The following is a 22,712-nucleotide window of genomic DNA, read 5'->3' on the forward strand; positions in this document are numbered from 1 at the left end:
AATTGCCGTGCCCGCTTTCATCACGTAACTTGCTGGCCCACCGACTAACTGCACTGCTATCGACAGCAGCATCTCCATACACCTTTTTCAACCTCTTGTGAATGTTTCTCACTGTCTCGTTTTCACAGCATAGGAATTCTATGACAGCACGTTGCTTCTGACGAACGTCAAGTGTAGCAGCCGTCTTGAAGAGATGCTGTGACCGTTCCACTCACGGGAACAGGTTGAACTAAGTTTGAAAACAAGCGAGAAGGATGTATCTACACACTGTAAAACCTTCACACATGCTGAATGAAAACTCTATTTTTACAAAAATAGTGTGCATTACTTTTGGAGTGACACTCGTAATTATGAAAAGTAGCCTGAAGTTAATGAGAACCGTCCTGAGGAATCAGTGTAAAAAGAAGTGGAATGCTAATGTACTGAGGAATGATGAAATACGTTTGAAGTTCTATGAGGCTGTAGATACTGCGCTACTGATTATCACAGTTGGCAGTACTGCTGACGAGGAGTGAACATATCTGTAAAGGGCAACCACAGAAGATGGAGATGCAAGCATAGATGCAACGAAGGCAAGGACGGAGACATCTTGAGTAACAGAAGAAATACTTCAACACATTGACGGAACAAGGAAGCACAAAAATGCTCATCAGGGCAGGCAAGCCAATGCGAAATGGCTGCCGGAGGCATGTGAAAAATCGAAAAAGAAATTTGTATAAAATATGGAATATCAACAGCCGTACTTTTTATGAAATACACTCCTGGAAATGGAAAAAAGAACACATTGACACCGGTGTGTCAGACCCACCATACTTGCTCCGGACACTGCGAGAGGGCTGTACAAGCAATGATCACACGCACGGCACAGCAGACACACCAGGAACCGCGGTGTTGGCCGTCGAATGGCGCTAGCTGCGCAGCATTTGTGCACCGCTGCCGTCAGTGTCAGCCAGTTTGCCGTGGCATACGGAGCTCCATCGCAGTCTTTAACACTGGTAGCATGCCGCGACAGCGTGGAAGTGAACCGTATGTGCAGTTGACGGACTTTGAGCGAGGGCGTATAGTGGGCATGCGGGAGGCCGGGTGGACGTACCGCCGAATTGCTCAACACGTGGGGCGTGAGGTCTCCACAGTACATCGATGTTGTCGCCAGTGGTCGGCGGAAGGTGCACGTGCCCGTCGACCTGGGACCGGACCGCAGCGACGCACGGATGCACGCCAAGACCGTAGGATCCTACGCAGTGCCGTAGGGGACCGCACCGCCACTTCCCAGCAAATTAGGGACACTGTTGCTCCTGGGGTATCGGCGAGGACCATTCGCAACCGTCTCCATGAAGCTGGGCTACGGTCCCGCACACCGTTAGGCCGTCTTCCGCTCACGCCCCAACATCGTGCAGCCCGCCTCCAGAGGCGCCAGGTGGAAATGGCATGGCAAGCCGTTCCACAGGACTACATCCAGCATCTCTACGATCATCTCCATGGGAGAATAGCAGCCTGCATTGCTGCGAAAGGTGGATATACACTGTACTAGTGCCGACATTGTGCATGCTCTGTTGCCTGTGTCTATGTGCCTGTGGTTCTGTCAGTGTGATCATGTGATGTATCTGACCCCAGGAATGTGTCAATAAAGTTTCCCCTTCCTGGGACAATGAATTCACGGTGTTCTTATTTCAATTTCCAGGAGTGTATATTAATTACACTACCAGTTCCCACACTGCATTATTGTCGTCTTCACTCTCCTATTATTCCTTGTTTCTACAAGACTGTGACCAGCCACAGTCCCACGTCATCTTCAGTGACGGATCATCGAAAAAGAAATAGTCGTAAGAAAGAATTGATTGAGCGTATAAAAAAGTCAAAAGAACCTTCGGTGAGATTAAAAGCAAGTGTGGTAACGTTAAGTGTGCAACGGCACTTCCTCTATTTAGTGCAGTGTAGATAGGTGGAAAAAGTACACAGAAGACCTCTATGAAGGAGAGGTCTTGTCTGATGACTTAATAGAGGAAGAAACTGGAGTCGATAAGGAAGACAGAGCGAATCTAGTATGATAATCAGAATTTAAAGGCTTCTAGAAACTTGGGATCGAGGAAGACAGAAGGGATAGATAACATTCCTTCGGAATTTCTGCACTCAGTGGGAAAATGGGAACTAAGTGAATATTCAAATTGGGCAAATAACTGGCGGAACTGTCACATATTCAGCTTAACGGCTAGTGCACTGAAGCTTCTTACAAGATTTATGTACAGAAGAGTCGAAAAGAAAACGGAAAACAAAGATCAGTCTGGATTTCGGAGAGGTAAGGGATCCAGAGTCGCAGTTCTGACGTTCCGCTTGATACAGTAAACAAGATAAATTATTACATGTACATAGGATTTGTCGCGAGAAAAGGCATTCTAAAACGTAAAATGATGACAGGCGTTCGAAATTATCAGGAAAATAGGTGTAAACTATATTGAAAAACGTCTAGTAACCGATACGTTCATTAAAAAAGGCGGTAAAGTAAGAAAGGAAGACCGTGGACTATGTACTCGTATTATAAAGGGTATAAGACAAGAATGTAGTCTTTCGTCCCTGTTATCCAGTCGTTCCTCAAAAGACAAATGAAAGAAAGGTTCAGGATTGGGATTCAAATTGATAGTGAAAAGGTATCAATGATAAGATTCTGTGATGGCATTGTTATCCTGAGTGAAACTGAAGAAGAATTGCAGAACCTGCTGATTGGAAAGAACCGTCTAATAAGTCTATGAATTGAGCATAAATCTAAGAAAGATGTGAGTAGTGAGGAGTTTCAGAAATGAGATTAGCATTAACTTAACATCGAAACTTGGGACCTCAAAGCAGACACATTTCAGAAATTCTACTACCTTCGAAGCAGTGCAAAACCTTCGTGGTCTTGGTACAAGCAAAGTAAAGGCTGCAAATGATTCACTATCCCAGCCGAAGAACTAAATCAGTACTTTACATTATCTACAGTCACAATTGATCCGTAAACTAAACAGAGAATCAGTGACTACTTCATGGGAGTAAACTTCTTTAGCTACGAAAAGTTCTACTTCAGCATGTTTCTTGCAATTCTCTCAAAAAAGCCTTCTGCGTATCAAATCAGCATCTACTGGACATCATGGCATCACAGCCCAAATGACGAAGCTTATTACCTACCCACTACTGACCACTATAACAAGTATCTTCAGCCACTCCTTAACCACAAGTGTTTTCCCTGAGGCCTGGAAACAGGAATTAGTTAAACTACTTCCTAAAAATGAAGTTGACCCAGCACCCACTGATTACCGACCTATATGTATTCTTGCTGCACTGTCCAAGGCCTTAGAATGTCTAGTTCACGACCAGCTAACAATCAACAAACTAACCTGCTAGGAGAGTACCAGTTATGTTTCCGTAAACATCGCATCACAACGTCTGCTTCTATGAAGGTAACAGATGACCTGAAGCTTGCACAAGAGGTGACTATAGTGTTCTTTTTAAACTTCAGCAACTCCTTTGACACTGTGAGCTCGACATTCCACTTGAAGAACTTAGCAGCCGCCATTTCTCGCCAAGTGCAGCCTAGTGATTTCGCTCATATCCGAAGTCTCGCAAGCAATGAGCCGTTTCCGGCACTATAAAGTCACAGTGGAGGCAGATATTATCAGGCATCCAACAGGGTTCGGTATTGCATCTCTTTTCATTGTTTGTTCATGAAGTGTCATCAGTTTTGTCCTACTGCAAATACCACATGTACGCTGAGGACATCGAGTTATATCTAAGTTCAAACCCAATAAACCTGAAGACAGCTATCGAGAAACTCGTTACTGACCTACGTGCACTATCAGAATGGGCGCAGGATATAGTATTAAAGCTCAACCCATCCAAAGCCCAAGCGGTACTGGTTGGTCACTCTTGGCTCATTAGCACGAAACATGGAGAATCCCTGTGATCTTTAATGGTATGGAACAAATATCAACTTCTCTTCCTCAACAAAGAGTGTAGGAGTAATAAGAGATGAAAATCTAAACTGAACTTAACATTTATATGCAATGTGCAGGGAGGGGTCAGTAGTTCTCCATGCCATAAAAAAATATAAAAATCGCTTCCCTCTTGACCCGAAAAAGGAAAATGTACAGACACCTATACTTCCCTTTATTGATACTAGCGATATTATCCTGCAAGTTCGCAAGAAGGCTCATCGCCCCTAGAAGGGGCTGTGAGTGCCTGTGTTCGTTACATCTGTGATGCTCGAGACTTTGATCATATTTCCCCATAATATGCGCCACATTTTTATGTTTGCGTGTTAATGTGTACCACTTTCTGTTAGTTAAATCGTATGTATTTGTGTGTACTTTAGTGTCTGTATTGACTGTAGAGATTTTTAATTTTTATATCCACTGCTTGAGTTCATGATGACTTACAGATACACTACTGGCCATTAAAATTGCTACACCACGAAGATGACGTGCTACAGAAGCGAAATTTAACCGACAGGAAGAAGATGCTGTGACATGCAAATGATTAGCTTTTCAGAGCATTCACACAAAGTTGGCGCCTGTGACGACACCTACAACGTGCTGACATGAGGAAAGTTTCCAACCGATTTCTCATACAAAAACAGCAGTTGACCGGCGTTGCCTGGTGAAACGTTGTTGTGATGGCTCGTGTAAGGTGGAGAAATGCGTACCATCACGTTTCCGACTTTGATAAAGGTGCGATTGTAGCCTATTGCGATTGCGGTTTATCGTACCGCGATATTGCTGCTCGCGTTGGTCGAGATCCAATGACTGTTAGCAGAATATAGAATCGGAGGGTAATACGGAACGCCGTGCTGCATCCCAACGGCCTTGTATCACTAGCGGTCTAGATGACAGGCATCTTATCCGCATGGCTGTAACGGATCGTGCAGCCACGTCTCGATCCCCGAGTCAACAGATGGGGAGGTTTGCAAGACAACAACCATCTACACGAACAGTTCGACGACGTATGCAGCAGCATGGACTATCAGCTCGGAGACCATGGCTGCGGTTACCCTTGACGCTGCATCACAGACGGGGGCGCCTGCGATGGTGTACTCAACGACCAACCTGGGTGCACGAATGGCAAAACGTCATTTTTTCGGATGAATCCAGGTTCTGTTTACAGCATCATGATGGTCGCATCCGTATCTGGCGACATCGCGGTGAACGCACATTGGAAGAGTGTAATCGTCATCGCCATACTGGCGTATCACCCGGCATGTTGGTATGCGGTGCCATTGGTTACACGTCTCGGTCACCTCTTGTTCGCATTAACGGCACTTTGAACGGTGGACGTTACATTTCAGATGTGTTGCGACCCGTGGCTCTACCCTTCATTCGCTCCCTGCGGAACCCTTCATTTCGGCAGGATAATGCACGACCGCATGTTGCAGGTCCTGTACAGGCCTTTCTGGATACAGATAATGTTCGACTGCTGCCCTGGCCAGCACATTCTCCAGATCTCTCACCAACTGAAAATGTCTGGTCAATGATGGCCGAACAACTGGCTCGTCACAATACGTCAGTCACTACTCTTGATGAACTGTGGTATCCTGTTGAAGCTGCATGGGCAGCTGTACCTGTACACGCCATCCAAGCTCTGTTTGACTCAATGCCCAGCCGTATCGAGGCCGTTATTACGGCCAGAGGTGGTTGTTCTGGGTACTGATTTCTCAGGATCTATGCACCCAAATTGCGTGAAAATCCAATGAATACCCGTTTATCATCTGCCTTTCTTCTTGGTGTAGCAAATTTTAATTGCCGGTAGTGTAATTTTCAGATTTACGATGTTGGCTTCTCCTGAACTTTCTCCCTGCTGTATTCCTATATGCTCAAACACATTACCTTATTGTGATGCCATTCTCCTGGAGTTCCTCTCTGCTCTATTCCTATAAAATCAAACCCATTACCTTATTTTGATACCACTTGGTCTTCGCTTTTTCGATTGATTACATAACACCTACTACGCCCCATTTGGTGCTTCGAAACTCATCTTCCACCTCCAAGTCTACATTCGGATGCTAAAGCTCTGTAATTTATTCTCTCTAAATAAAGATAACGGAAATGCCTGATGACAATCATATGACATTGCGGCTGAGTACTGAAATTGATAATGATAACGAAGCTTTGCTCTCCTGTACATTTTGTCGTGCCCGAGTTTGACCTCGTATTTTGATGCGGTTGATTCGTTGGTTTCATATCGATGAAAATTTATCTTTTGTTAGACAATACGTGATGACACAATTAGCTGATCGCCCGACATCGAGCTCCTTAGGGTCGCTAATACGATTACATTCTTTTGGCTACAGGGACAAAAGGAACGAAGCGATTTTGCTGCTTATTATTATGCAGAGGTCGTTATTGTGGTTTCATTTAAAGAATTAATACATGAATTTAGCAAAACGCATTATGTATTTTACGATACGGATGGGCCGATATTTGAATGCCAGTCCTTCGAAACACGAGTTGGGTGCCTCAACGGTTACATCTGTTCACCAGGTGCCTGTACAAAAAATCTACAATAAAGCATTTGGAAAACTGCAGCACTTAATTTATCACAAGCGCCCTTCCGAAATAAACAAGTGCTTATTCATTTTATGTTGCCGTGAACATCGTATTCAAATAGTACGTTTCAAGAACTTTGCTGAAAATGTTTGCTCGTTATTTATACGAAGTAGTTGAAGTTTGAAGTGTACAGAAAGAAGAAACTTATTGATGATATATGGATGTCAATTGAGGCTGTGATTGCAATGTTAGATTTTTATGAAATAATATGTACTGCAACAGGCACTTGTTACTAATATTTTATTACTACGACGCGTTTCGGCAGCATACTGCCATCATCAATTGCATTTACAAATACTTTTACATTGTGATTAATATGGACTGAGGTTATAATATGTTAATTAAGTGTTAAGCGTAATTAGTAATTTTGTTAGTGCATTTACGTATATTTTTGTTAGTAATTTAGTTGACAGGCACCGAGCGCACATCCAAATGATTGCGAAAGTCTTAAATTACAATGGATTTGTTCTTGTGCTCTGTGTGCCAAACAATAAAATTACCAACAAAAATTTAAGTAAATATACTAACAAAATAACTAATCATATTTATCACATAAAGTATACACTATAACACATTATCTTTCTGAACAGGCAGCTTTTTCAACACATAACCTTTCTGGCACACACAGCAAAGGGAATTAACCTCACTTCATATTAATTGCAATATAAAAGTAATCGTAAATACACCTAATGGTGGCAGCATGCTAATAAAATATTAGTAACAATTGACTGCTACAATATAAAAGTAGAAGAAACAGTCGATTCCTCTCGATTTTTCGTTACTCAATGTGCTCGTAGTTGTTGACAGCTGAGTGATCACGAACAGACAATTTTATAAAGCGAAATCGTAGTTTTTCAACAATTGTGTTCGAAAACAAGAATGCAAAACCCTTTGCGCCTGGGACAGAACTTCCAATAAAATGCAAAGCTATCTATCACAGTTTTAGTGAATGTTAGTCTTCCAGTAGCACTTGTTAAGGTTCTAACTGAAATTCAACACCCTACGAAATTCAACATGAAGACCAGGAAGAGTAAGCTACATACACAAATGGAAAAAGAAAAGTGACGGTAGGAAACCTTTATTTTTCGAATGCTTTATTTGACGTCATATCGATTAGCGCTGCGCCACGTGTGATCGATTACTGCCGAGTCACGCTGAGACTCCACTTTTACGCGCCCTTCACCTGCACTTTCTGTGACGCGCTGTACATTAAGCTAAGCTGATCACCATGTTCACTCTGAGCAAGTTCGTAGCATTTAGTTTTTTCGTCCTTGATACGCAACTTGCCGTCAGCCCGGAGGTCATTAGATACGCAATAACGTAGTCTTAGCTAATAGAGGGCTATTTACTGTCCTCGTTCTCTTGCGTTTGCCTGTTACCTGCAGTACCTACGTCCTTAGGTTTGATACCACGTCATCCTCCATACACCAACGGCCGTTATGTGGCAATTATTTCCTTAAAAGCTATGCTTTTCGACGGAGAGTGTACATCACATTCACCACGCAACTAGTCAGCCCTGTAACAACACATCACACACACACATTTTTGCTTGGTGTACTTATCGGAATTGTGGCCAAGGCGTTGTACAGCGACACTGCGATTCTCCATGAAATAATTTATACACTCGACACAAAGTAAGTAAAGAATAATCCATAAATATATAAAAATGGATGCATAGATGTGTGTGTATATGTTCCGTATTTTCTCCTAAACCACTGGACAGGTTCCAGACAAACTTGATACACATATATCTTACTGTCAGGCAAAACTCATCGCCGTGTGGGTAAGAAATACCAACCTATCAAAGTGCAGCAGACATGGCATCGTAAACAAAGAGATAAGTGAAAAAGTACCGCATCATGCATGAAGCTAAAATGTATTACTGTTTTGCTACTAACTCTATTTGCAACATACTGCGCAGGCAGTATCCACATACGCCGCTGAATGTAGCTACACAAACATATCGTTGTAAGACACATATTTCGAGATACGAAGTCACAAACACTAAGATGTGTAAAAAATGCCGTATCGTGAATGAAGTTGCAACATATTTATTCTTTACTACTAAGACACTCCTACAGTCAAACAACTTAAGAAAATCCCCGACACCTGGCAGCTTTTGACAGCTCTCAACTGAGAAACGCAAACGGCTGTAGACCAGTGTTAGTGAACCTGGCCCCTATCGCTCGCTGATGGGGTTTCCATCTTTCCTGCTGGGCGGTAGGGGTCTTAAAGACATTTTCATTAGGTTTTAATAAAATTTTAGCGTAAGGTGTTTTGTGTACAATTATTATTATATGCAAAACTGCTTCATAAATTCTGTAACGCGAAGTTATTTCCCTAATTTATAAATCATTGTTCTGTGGAGCTGATGAGAGGTTCGATAATTTTATTACTAATAGAGATACAATAACGGACGGTAGGTAAAAAAGGTGGACTGCTCCGGCTGTGGGCGAAAACAATAGCCGTCTCCAGAGTAATGAAAAGGCGTTGCCATAGAGACGTTTACAAAATCGTGTTGTAGTCACGAGAAGCAGTTGTCCCCAGCGTACACCAATTGTACGGGATAATCTACTTATATACTTGTACATTACGCATATTTCTTTGTACGACTGTTTCATAATTTCAAGGGTGTTTTCAAGAATAGATGGAAATGAATTGTTTTCGACATTACACTAAAAACACAATTCGTTTTCTGATTTCGCGTCTAATAGGAAATTCGCGAAATGAACACCCGGGCCAGCCGGGTTTTGCACCTAGTGTTGTTAAAAATGAATAACCAAGTGAGAGGTATCAACTCTTGTTTTCAGGCCTGTTTCGATAATGAAATACGCGGAGTTTCGGATACTATGCCTCCTTAAATACACATCAACTTCTCACACTGTGCCAAAGCTTTAGGGTGACAATTACTCAAATGGTAAAGAATTCTATACTAAACACTATGCGATATTGAGCTATCGCTCAAACGAACTTTTTTTCCTCTTTCAATATTTTACGCTCTTAGCACTTGTTTAATGTGACGAGCGTCAACTAAGAGTTATTTCTTACCACGTAAACCAATGACAGAACTCAGCTAGTACAGCGTAATGCGCAGGACGGTGGCTTACGGGACAGTGAGGTTAGCCGGACCTGAATCGAATCCAAACGGCAGATTAACGACTCAGAACCTGGTTCTAACGTTCCGACCTTGTCCAGTATACGTTATAATCAATCTTGAATATGTGTACGTAATTTCTCGGTAAGGCATCGATTCCGAGGGAAATAGACATTAACGATGTGGAGAAGTGCACAGCTAATCGTTAAAATGTCAAGTGGATGTACTGCCATAATAGCAGCTGAATGCAGAAGTATGTAATTACAAAGATTAATTTTGAATGGCTAGTCGAATTTGTCATAAATGAGAAAACAACAGGTTAATAAATTTTAATTTTGTATGGAAATAACACAGTCACCTGCTCTAAAGCGAACAATTTGAGACGAACTCGGTGGGGTCGAATCTAAGCTTACGTAACGAGTGTATGGGGACGTCGGTCATTACTTGGCGGAAATTCATTTGCATATACAAGCAATCACAAAAATAGTGAATTACAAGTATATATTCCTAGCTTTAGAGCTATTGAAACAAATTTTAGACAAAATCAAGACTCAATGAATCAAGTGACGCAGTAATAACGAGGCACTGTAATTTCACTGTTATCTTTACTGTTACTAATTTTTACTAACAAATCTTTACCAATAATTACAATCAGCGCCCAAGAATTTTACAAATAAAAGTGGACGACTTTCCAAATAACTGGGACAAGCAGAAGTGAGCTGAGACATCAGTACACATATTTGTCAAGGCCCAAGGCCTAATTATTCAAAAAGTTGTGAAGTACAATGTAGCCGCTAGGCATAGTGACTCTGGCGTGATAGACGACTTTGTGATTGGCCTTTTAGCTATATTTTCTGGCCAGCTTATTTATCATCTTTTACATCAGTAATATTTTTCTTTCATAATGTGATCATCGCAACTCAGGATACCAGGACATGGGTGCAGTTCTTGGTGACAGTGAATTGAGTTAATGATTACCATAAAATTATGATTAAAGTTCATAAATATTGTATAGCTCTAATAACTCAAAACAATTGCAAGACTTTTACGAAGTTAATAGTCTGAAATTTTTCGATCTCACATCCTGAGACGCTGCAGCTGCGAAATAGTAGCTCGTCGGAAAAAATTACAATAATTATGTCTCATCCCCAAATGCTAAATTTGCTGTTGCTTGCTGAGGCTCAACAAGTGCTCTTCCTTTTAAACCTCTACATCCACATCATAAGGGGCAATCAAATGCAGATGAGACAGATGGGAAAAAGTAAACTGATTATTGAAGAGGTTGAAAAAATCAGTCAACCAGTTGCAAACTAAAATTTTGTTTAGCCCTGAGCCTATGTTTCGATATTTATAAAAATATATTTTTCAGAAGTAGTGACCCTAAAGAAAGAGTATTAAACAAAACTCAGATCAACTTTTCGGTGTAAGAAGGCCTAATTCAAACGGCTCTGAGCACTATGGGACTTAACATCTTAGGTCATCAGTCCTCTAGAACTTAGAATTACTTAAACCTAACTAACCTAAGGACATCACACACATCCATGCCCGAGGCAGGATTCGAAACTGCGACCGTAGCAGCAGCGCGGTTCCAGACTGAAGCGCCTAGAACCGCTCGCCCACAACGGCCGGCCTTTATTAAAAGACGCTGACTAAGAAAACACAAACATATACTGGAGAGCCAGAGAAAGTGGTTCACCTGCTTAATATCGTGTATGGCCCGCGCGAGCACGCACAAGTGCTGCAGCACGACGTGGTTCAAATGGTTCAAATGGCTCTGAGCACTATGGGACTTAACTTCTGAGGTCATCAGTCCCCTAGAACTTAGAACTACTTAAACCTAACTAACCTGAGGACATCACACACATCCATGCCCGAGGCAGGCTTCCAACCTGCGGTCGTAGCGGTCGCGCGGTTCCAGACTGAAGTGCCTAGAACCTCTCGGCCACACCGGCCGGACAGGCCTAATTACACAAAAAGTTGTAAAGTACAATGTAGCCGCTAGGCTTAGAGACTCTGGTGTGATAGACGACTTTGTGGTTGGCCTTAAAATTGGTCTAGACAAAGTAGTAGATGTCGTTGTTGTGGACTTCAGTCCTGAGACTGGTTTGATGCAGCTCTCCATGCTACTCTATCCTGTGCAAGCTTCTTCGTCTCCCAGTACCTACTGCAGCCTACTTCCTTCTGAATCTGCTTAGTGTATTCATCTCTTGGTCTCCCTCTACGATTTTTACCCTCCACGCTGGCCTCCAATACTAAACTGGTGATCCCTCGATATCTCAGAAGATGTCCTACCAAGCGATCCCTTCTTCTAGTCAAGTTGTGCCACAAGATCCTCTTCTCCCCAATTCTATTCAATAAAGGCCCAATAAATTAGGTTAGCTCATGAATGTTACAACATCACAGGAAAATAAATGGCAGCTATGAGTAGCATTTGTACTAAAGAAAAGAAAGTGATTAATAATATAAATCGTAAATTGAAAAATAATGAAGGTTTAATAACTAAAGCCGATAAAGAGAATACAGTTGTTATTGCCTACAAAAATGAGTATGGAGATGAAACTTAAAATATTTGAGGAAAATGTCATCGCCGCAATTAGTACAGATCCCACCGTTAACCTGCAAAAAGAATTTCGGAACTGTTTAAACACTACTGGAAACTTTTTCGGGTAATTTCAGAAAAAAATGGTTCGTGACTATGAACCCAAAGTCCCCGTTGTAAGAAGGCAGTTTAAGCTTCACAAGAACCAGCATCCGATCCGCCCGACCGGAAACAGTATAGGGAGTGCTCACCCCAAGTCAGTTAGGCACTTGTAAGGTAGTCTCCAGGCATCTTTTACTGTTAAGAGTAATTTTTCCGTTAAAAATAGGCAAGACCTGATTAGTAACATGAAAACGCTCAAATGTACTCGTCATGCTAGGCTGTTGTCCTTTAGTATTACAAACCTATACACGACCGTTCCTATTGAAATGACACTTGAAGCCATTGAAAAAAGCTGTTAATAAATAAAAAGTTAACTGAGATGCAAATTACAGAACTGATGAGGTTGTTGAAAGTAGTGCTCAAATGCAATTATTTTACTTTTAACGGTAAATTTTATGTTCAATCCTTTGGTCTTGCGATAGGTGGTTCCTTAGCTGGCATCCTAGCTGGCATTTTCATTATCTCCCTTGAAGATGGCTTCGTCAAAACTAAGTCAGAATTAATGAGTAAAATACGATTCTATGCCCGTTATGTAGGCGGCTTAATTTTTGCGTTTGATGGAAATGACCAAGAATTAGGTTTATTATGTAACACCATTAACGGCTTCCAAGATAAAACTAAATTTTCAAAAGAAATCCAAAAGGCGAACGGCAACCTAAATTTCCTTGATCTGAAATTACGCATACAGGTGGCAGTATCACCTTCTCTATTCATCACAAGAGAACCTACTCTGATTATATTATTCCATAAAATTATTTCCACCCACAGACTCATAATGTTTTGTTTTTTCATCCAGCAATAAATCGTGCTCTAATAACACCACTTTCGCTATACAATTTGATTGAGTCTGAAGGAAGAAAACTTTGAGAATAAGTGACCTGGCCCCCCAGGTTGGGAGGTTGTGCAGTGTGCCAACTCCTCAGTCACGTGAAAAAATTAAAATGCTAAAGAACCTGATAATATGCCTGCGGAAAACTGGAATCTTGGACGACGAACTGACGAAGAAAAAAGGAAAATGACATTTGGATTCTGGAAAGTTGCAAGGTATCTCCACTAAGTTGAATATATGACCCACAGAATTTGACAGGATCAAAATCGTTGTTGTACTTTCTGAGACTAAAAGGAAAGGCAAAGAAGAAGAAGAACTTGGTAATTATGTAGACAATTGGAGTAGGGGGTCCAAAACTATAAGAGCCAAGGCAGGAGTCTCCTTTACAATAAAGAAAGCATGGAAAAAAAGAATCACAAAATGGAAATTTATTAGTGAACGTATTATTGAGGTAGAAATGACTATTTGTCAGGGAGTTGTAATTATTGGTTATATGCACCCAATAATGATGCAAGAGGCCATGAGGAAGACGCTATCTGGACGAGCCTTCGGGGGACTACGGAAAAATCCGAGGAGGAAGGAACTGAGTATCATGGGGGATATGAGTGGAAGAAGAGGAATTAGAGAATCATGTACGATATTGGGAAAGTGTGGAGAGATGGAATATAATGACAATGGAGAACGGTTGATTGAAATTTGTGAACAGTTTGATCTGAAAAATACAAATACATTTTTGAAACACGAGGACACTCATAAATATACTTGACAACAGAATACGACAGAACTTTGTTCTATAATAGATCACGCTATCATTAGACAGGCAAGTAGTTTCAAGGCAGCAGATGTTAAATCTTATAGAGGAGCCCAGTGTAGATCAAACCATTATCTAGTAAAAATGAAGAGTTTTTGGCCGTGGAAGAATGCAAAGAATAACTCTAATAACACCAAAACGAATTGTGCTGAGAAAGCTCAAAATATACACGTAAGTATTGACAGCCTACAAGATGAAATTATACTAACATTCGTTGCTGCCAGAATGGAAAGGACATTGGAAGACCCATTTGAAAAAGTACAGAGGAGATATATGAATACATAAAATCCACTATTATAAATATAGCTACAGAGGTGCTGGGCACAAGGAGAAACAGCCGTACAGCAGAATGGTGGTCGCAGGAAGTAGAGGTGGCAGTTAAAGAAAAAGAGGAACGCATTCGACCACCGGCTGAATGATAAATCGGAAGCAACAAGAACAATCAACAAGGAAAAGAAGAGTTAAGTGATAAAAAAAGACTAAGGATAGCAAAGAAGGAAGTATGGGAGAGGACACGTGCCAATATCAATAGTAAAATAAATTTGGTAGAGCGAAAGAAGCGTGGTCAGTATTAAAAGGACTTCGACACGAGACGAAAGCCAAGACCAATCTTCAACTGATATCACCAAAGGAATGGGAAGAATATTTCCGGAAATTATTAAATGGGGGTTGAGAAGAGTACCTGGAGAAAGGAACAGTGGAAGAAAAGGCATAAGAAGCGAAGGAGATCTAAACTTTAGAAAGCAAGGTTAGTAAGGTATTAAGAACAGGGAAGAATGGTAAATCACCTGGACCTGGCGGTATCAATCTGGAGTTCTTAAAATATGGTGGTGAGAATATAGTGAAACTAATAACACGGCTATTCAAAAAAAATGTTCAACGGAGATTCAGTACATGAAGAAATGAAGAAAGGGGATCGCAAAAGCAGCTAGAACTATCGAGGAATTTGTGTTATAAATATATTAATGACAATTTTTGAGAAAATAATTAAAATAAGCTGGAAGTAAATTCTAAAACCCACGAAGAACAATGTGGCTTCATAGCTGGCAGATCATGTGCAGACAATATTTTCACTTTACAGTAGATCTTAGAGAAAGATAGGGAAAAATCAAAAAAACATAAGATTCATTTTCATAGATGTAGAAAAACATACTGCCTCGAGAAACTATCTTAGGCAGCATTACATATGGCGAACATACAGTGTCCTTTAATTAAAATAATATAAGAAAAAATAAAGATAACATATTTCAATTGAAAATTGGTAATACACTTTCACAGAAATTTAGAACAAGCAAGTGTCTGTTACAAGGCTGCCCCATATGGTCAAAATTATTTATAATGTACAGTACATAAACATAAGACTTAAGACATGGTCTCGTAATTGCAATGGGATGGGGCTGGAAATTAAAGATGGAGTTTATTTACATCACCTACTATTTGCTGATGATCAAATAGTTATAGCACAAAAGGGGGGGATGCAAATTATATATGTAACCAATTATCAATGGAATACAGAAAGTGGGTGTGGTGTCACCGCTAGACACCACACTTGCTAGGTGGTAACTTAAATCGGCCGCGGTCCTGTAGTACATGTCGGACCCGCGTGTCGCCACTGTGTAATCGCAATCCTAGCGCCACCACATGGCAGGTCACAAGACACGGACTAGACCTCGCCCCAGTTGTACGGACTACATAGCTTGCGACCAGACGTACGAAGCTTTCCTCTCATTTGCCGAGAGACAGATAGAATAGCCTTCAGCTTAGTCCATAGCTACTACCTAGCAAGGCGCCATTTGTATCAGTGCTTATAGCTTACTAATATTCAAGAGAGATGTATTCCAACAAGAGAATAAAGTTAAGTATTATAAAACTACGTACTTTTCTTTAGTGCATTAATAAGTCTCCTGTTCCAGAACTTCAAGCCCGTCTGCGTTAGTTTAGCGTGCACCTAGCTACCTCATTGTGTCTATGCTGTATGAACTAGACACAACATTAGTTGGCGACGAGGATGGGATGTTTGTATTAATTTGCTTGTGTCATGGCTTCGCCACAATCTCCAGATGTACTGTCCGACTTTTTTCGCTTGCAGAATCAGCAGACGCAGGCGTTATTGGAAGCCCTTGGACAGCTCGTCCAGGGTCAACGTGCGCTGCAAAACGATGCGGCGGCCGCCGCTTCTTCGCTACCGCTGCCACAAAACGCTGTTGCACCTCCCTTTCGGCCATACGTGGCGGCCGAAGAGACCTGGCACGAATGGTCTCGCCAGTTCCACTTTCATCTAGCAGCCTACAGAATTCAAGGTAACGAGCGGCAGCCGTTTTTGCTTTCTTGTGTCGGTGTGTCTACCTACCGTGTGATAGTGAAATTGTTTCCCCGACGCGACGTAGCAACTCTGTCCTACGAAGAAATTTTGTCTGCTTTAGATGCCTATTTCAAAGAAACAGTAAATGTAGTTGCAAAACGGTATACGTTCTTTCGTACCAAACGTACGGCCGGTCAGACTAATAGGGAGTGGGTTGCAACTTTGCAAGGACTTACTAGGGAGTGTGCGTTTGAATGTGAATGTGGCCTCCCTTATTCCGATACTATGGTGCGTGATGCAATTGCACAGAACGTTTCTGATGTTCGCATACGGGAACAGATTTTGAAACTAGTAAATCCCTCCCTTCAACAAGTGATAGACATATTGGATAGGCAAGACACACTTGACTTTGCTCAGGAATCATTTGAAACTTCGCCAGCAGTGTGTCACATTCACCGGCCCGCCGGGCCCGCTGCACGGGACGCTAAGCGGCCCTCGCGCCCATCGCAGCAGCGGCAGCCTACCTTGCAAACACGTGCGCCGCGTAAGCAAGCAACTGCAGTGAAATCATGCCCGCGGTGTGCAACTAGACATTCGCGTGAAAATTGCCCGTCACGCCAAGCTATTGGCTTTTACTGTCACAAGAAAGGACATGTTCAAAAAGTTTTCCAAAAAAAGCTTCGATCAGACAATCACACAAATTCCAGGCCTTTTGCTTCGCGCCGGAATCGACCCCAGGACAATCAGGCTCGTGGACCTTCGCCCATGGACATTCATGTGGTTCATTCCCACCCGTCCAGTGACACTTTAGCTAACAGTGACTGTGTTCGTCCCACCACAAATGTGCGTCGACGTCGCCGAAAATCACGTAAAGTCGCAAGTGCTTCTGTACCTGTATCAGTTCAAATTGCACGTGACAGTCGCTCTTGTCGTCAGCAGGACAATACACTTTTTGTGGACTTAGACTTTGAAGGCAAAGTGATACCATTCCAGCTCGATACCGGAGCTGCAGTTTCGTTGCTCAATCACGACACGTACAAACAACTGGGCAAACCGCCATTGCGTGCCGCAAATGTTAAGTTAACTAGTTACTCAGGACAGCAGATCCCTGTGTTAGGACAGTGCAGCCTTCTTGCAACATACAAGGGACAAACAAAACTTTTCTCATTTTACGTTCTTCGTTCTTCTACTGCAGTGAACTTGTTTGGTTTAGATTTGTTTCAATTGTTTAATATGTCTATAGTAAATCAGGTCCTATCAGTGAATCAGACTGTGCCTTCCGCCAGTGTTTCTAGTCTTTGTGAAGAATTTGCAGACATTTTTGCACCGGGCCTGGGTTGCGCTAAGAACTATGCTGCACATTTGGAACTGAAAGACAACGCGCAACCGAAATTTTTCAGAGCACGCAATGTTCCCCACGCATTGCGTGATGAGGTCGCCAGAACTGTGCACGATTTAGAATCTCAAGGTGTAATTGAACGTGTGCAGGCTTCTCTATGGGCCTCACCCTTGGTAATTTTGCCAAAACCTTCCGGAAAATTGACACTTTGTGTGGACTTCAAGGCAACTGTGAATCCACAACTTGTGACTGCTACTTTTCCTTTGCCCCACCCGGAAGATCTTTTTGACAAACTGTGCCCGGGAATCTACTTTTCAAAATTGGACCTAGCAGATGCGTACTTGCAACTACCTGTGGACGAAGAATCCCAGCGCGTCTTAGTGGTAAACACGCATCTTGGCTTGTATCGCTTCAAAAGACTGCCGTTCGGGTGTGCATCCGCCCCTGCTTTGTTTCAGCAATATTTACAAACTGTGTGTGCGTCGGTCCCTACTGCTGCGAACTATCTGGACGATATTGTGATCTCAGGAAAGACAGAAGCCGAACATTTGCAAAATCTCCGAACATTATTTCAGGTATTGCGTCAAAATGGTCTTCGCTTGAGGAAGGACAAATGTGTGTTTTTTGCTCGGGACTTACCCTACCTGGGGCATGTCATAAATGCCCAAGGTATACATCCGAGTCCAGAGCACCTCCGTGCCATACAGAACTTACCTGCTCCGCAAGATTTGAAACAGCTACAGAGTGTGCTGGGTAAAATTAATTATTATGCAAAGTTTGTGCGCAATGCTTCTTCCATTTCAGCTCCGCTTCATCGCTTACGCCGTATAGGTGTTCCGTTCGTCTGGACGACGGAATGCGAACGCGCCTTTCGCCAGTTGAAATCGGCGTTACTTTCAAATACTTGCCTTACGCCATTCGATCCCCGAAAACCCCTTTTGTTGATGGTAGATGCTTCGGAATTCGGGATCGGTGCTGTGCTTGCGCACAAGGATGGCTCGCATGATCGCCCTATTGCCTTTGCGTCCAAATTGCTCTCATCTGCGCAAAGAAATTATTCACAAATACAGAAAGAAGCTTTAGCTCTCGTGTTTGGTGTTACCAAGTTCCCTGACTTCTTGTATGGTCGTCACTTTACCATCATCACGGACCACAAACCTTTGACATCGCTTTTTCATCCGACCAAGCCTGTACCTCCACGTACAGCGCAGAAATTCATTCGCTGGTCGCTTTTTCTCTCGCAGTACCGCTACGATATCTTGTATCGGTCCACTGCTAAGCACGGCAACGCTGATGCGTTGTCCCGTTTGCCTGTTGCTGAGGATAAAGCATTCGATTCTTCCGAACTTGCTTGCATGTTCATTGATTCGGAAACCGATGACGTGGTCGAATCGTTTCCGATTGATTTTCGTCGTGTCGCTACAGCCACAGCTGCTGACCCTGTCCTTGCTACTGTTTTGCGTTTTGTTGCTACGCAATGGCCCTTGTCAAAGTCACGGATCGAAGATCCTTTGGTTCGCCGTTTTTTTGCTCACAAGGAGAGACTTTTTGTCCGACGTGGTGTTTTGTTGTTGCGTTCCGATAATGATCAATCCCGAGTCGTGGTCCCACGTTCGTTACAGTCCTCTGTCTTACGGCTTCTTCACCAAGGACGTTGGGGTATAGTGCGAACGAAACAGCTTGCTCGTCAGCACTGTACTTGGTTCGGAATCGATGCTGCGATTACGAATATGTGCTCCTCTTGCGTGGCGTGTGCCGAACAACAATCCGCACCACCGCGGAAATTCTTTGCATGGCCGAAAGCCACTTCCCCTTGGCAACGCTTGCACATCGATTTTGCTGGTCCATTCTGGAATGCTCGATGGTTGGTTGTGGTCGATGCTTTCAGTAATTTTCCTTTTGTTGTCCGGATGTCTTCCACGACGTCTTCTGCCACAATCCAAGCCTTGTCTGCTATCTTTTGCATTGAGGGTCTTCCGCAGACTATTGATTCCGACAATGGCCCACAATTCATGTCCGCAGAATTTCAGTCATTCTGCAAGGCCAATGGTATTCAACATCTGACATCCGCGCCGTTTTCGCCTCAGTCGACCGGTGCCGCTGAACGATTGGTCCGGACTTTCAAGTCACAGATGTTGAAATTGACAGAGTCTCATTCTCGGGAGGACGCTTTGTTGCTCTTTTTGTCTTCGTATCGCTCTCAGCCCCGCGATGGTCGCTCGCCGGCTGAATTGCTCCATGGTCGATCTCATCGCACCCTGATGTCTTTGCTGCATCCGCCGCATCAGGTTCCTGTGCAGCGGCAGACTCCGGTTTTTGCTCCTGGCGACGTTGTCTATTATCGCAACTATCGCGGTTCACAGCGTTGGCTCGCAGGGCGCATTCTTCGCTGCCTCGGCCGCGTGATGTATTTGGTGTTGGGGGCCTCTGGTGAGGTGCGTCGGCATCTCAATCAGCTGCGCCTCTGTCGTCGCCTGGGTTCTGCCGCTCCCCGTCTGCTTTCAGCGACGGTGCCGTCAGGTCAGCGCCTTGGGGACCCATCTACTGGCTCGCCTCATCCCCAGGTGTTACCGACGCTGCCTTCCATTTTGCCTCATGGCGTCGCGCCGCCGCCGCAGCCGCCGCCGGCGCCGCCAGCAGTGGACGCTTCGCTGCAGCCGCCACACGCCTCCCTGGGTCACGCGCCGCCGCTAGCTTCCCGTGACCAGCCGTCCTCCGCCATGGACCTCTTGCCCGCTCCGGACCAGATGTCGTCTTCGCCCGTCGGGTGCTCCGACCACATGGAGGTCGACCCTTCGGCCCCTCTTGTCTCATTACGTGCGCATACACCTCATGTTGACGTGCACCCTGGACTAGGTTTGCAGGCGTTTCCTAGCCCCCCTCGGACCGAATGGCCGGGTGCGGGTGGCACAGCCTCGCCTGTTGTTAGGCTCCCCACCTCATCGCATACGTCAACATGGGGTCCTCCCCACGGCGGGCGGAAGCCTTATCTCACGACCGTTCGCCGATTTGCGGGGGAGGAATGTGGTGTCACCGCTAGACACCACACTTGCTAGGTGGTAACTTAAATCGGCCGCGGTCCTGTAGTACATGTCGGACCCGCGTGTCGCCACTGTGTAATCGCAATCCTAGCGCCACCACATGGCAGGTCACAAGACACGGACTAGACCTCGCCCCAGTTGTACGGACTACATAGCTTGCGACCAGACGTACGAAGCTTTCCTCTCATTTGCCGAGAGACAGATAGAATAGCCTTCAGCTTAGTCCATAGCTACTACCTAGCAAGGCGCCATTTGTATCAGTGCTTATAGCTTACTAATATTCAAGAGAGATGTATTCCAACAAGAGAATAAAGTTTAGTATCATAAAACTACGTACTTTTCTTTAGTGCATTAATAAGTCTCCTGTTCCAGAACTTCAAGCCCGTCTGCGTTAGTTTAGCGTGCACCTAGCTACCTCATTGTGTCTATGCTGTATGAACTAGACACAACAGTGGGTGTTGAAGATTAACTTTCAGAAAACAAAGTACTTCATTAATGACCCACATAACTTATATATAGAGGGAAAGAATATTGAGAAGATCAATACTTTCTGTTATTTACAATCCATTTCAGAGATGGAGGGAAAATCAGGGGTAGAAATTAATAGAAGAATTAGCAGTGCAAGGAAGGTCTTTGGGATTCTGAACTCAACCTTATGTAGCAGATATGTAATAATCCAAACTACAAGAATCATATATAAATCGACACAAGAGAGCATAGTAATGTACGGGGTGCAGAACTGCATTACTAATCTGAAACACGTAAAGAAACTGCAAACAGTAGAAATGAACGTCTGGAGAAGATCAGCCGAGAATTTTTATAAAAGAGAAAATAACGAACGACGAAATAATAAAGAGAATGGCAGTAAGAGAAAGTGTACATGACATGATGAATAGAAGGAACTTACAACGGTACGTGCATGTGAGAAGCATGGAGGGAGCCAGAAAACCGAACATGATCCTGAAATGGAAACCGGAGAGAAAGAAGAGAAGAGGATGTCCTGTGACCACGTGGCGTCAAGAGGCACAATTAACAATGAGAGGATTTGGTGAAGAGGAAGAGGATATGCAAGATCGAAACACTTGGAAGGACGTCCTGAGAAGATAAATTAAGATCTTATGTAACAGATGTAATAATTTTCTGGTATTTGTTACGATGGAGTTAAACCTTTGTACAGTGGAAAATCTCTATAAATAAATTAAATAAAATTTCTTTTATGAAATGGACTTTGTTTTTACGTATCCTCGATGATTACCTAGTTTGGTGATTCTGCTGCCATCTTCGTAACGCTCTCGACGTAACTTTACTGCAGTTGATAAGGGTGCTGACACTAATGTCATCTTGGATTGACTCTAGGAGTGTGTTAACGGTGCCTTGAATACCATTGAGTACGACATGTTTTTGATTCTGACACTTTCTTATTTTGCTGTTTTTCTGCAGATCTCTTTTATTACAGCCAGATCTATAAATTCGTGGGTTAACCATCTTCAATTGCAAAATAATTTGTTTACTGTTCATGTAAATATAATCTTACAAGAGACAGTTATTTAGGGAGGACGGAGGAAAGGACAGACTACATCTGAAGCCCTGGAGTGGTGGGCACCTAACACGTTACACGTCTGGGATGTTAAAATTCCGAGAACTCGCCATGAGATCATGTCCCTGTCTTCAATTTGTCGCCAGATCTATTAACCAGTCTCGGCTACCACCGATTAACTCGTGTTCTATTAAATAAGACTGCTTAACCCCATTATCTTTCGCTAATAATGGGAGGAAAATCGCCTATTGTAGTTCTAGAAACCGCTAATTTCTACACCAAAATATCCTGGTATGCTAAACCTTGCGTTTCGGCATATATTGTTTACTGAATATTTGTCGAATAACACTGTTTCCGCGCGTTTATATGTTACTCTCGTATACCCTGGACTGCAACCTAGTACCGGATGTCAGAAACTCAACACATCCAGTATTCCAATAATAAATTATAAAAACATCGATCTGGAGCAATCCGTTACAAGACGGCGAA

The sequence above is a fragment of the Schistocerca nitens genome, chromosome 2, assembly GCF_023898315.1.
Source record: "Schistocerca nitens isolate TAMUIC-IGC-003100 chromosome 2, iqSchNite1.1, whole genome shotgun sequence".
Classification (NCBI taxonomy): Eukaryota; Metazoa; Arthropoda; class Insecta; order Orthoptera; family Acrididae; genus Schistocerca; species Schistocerca nitens.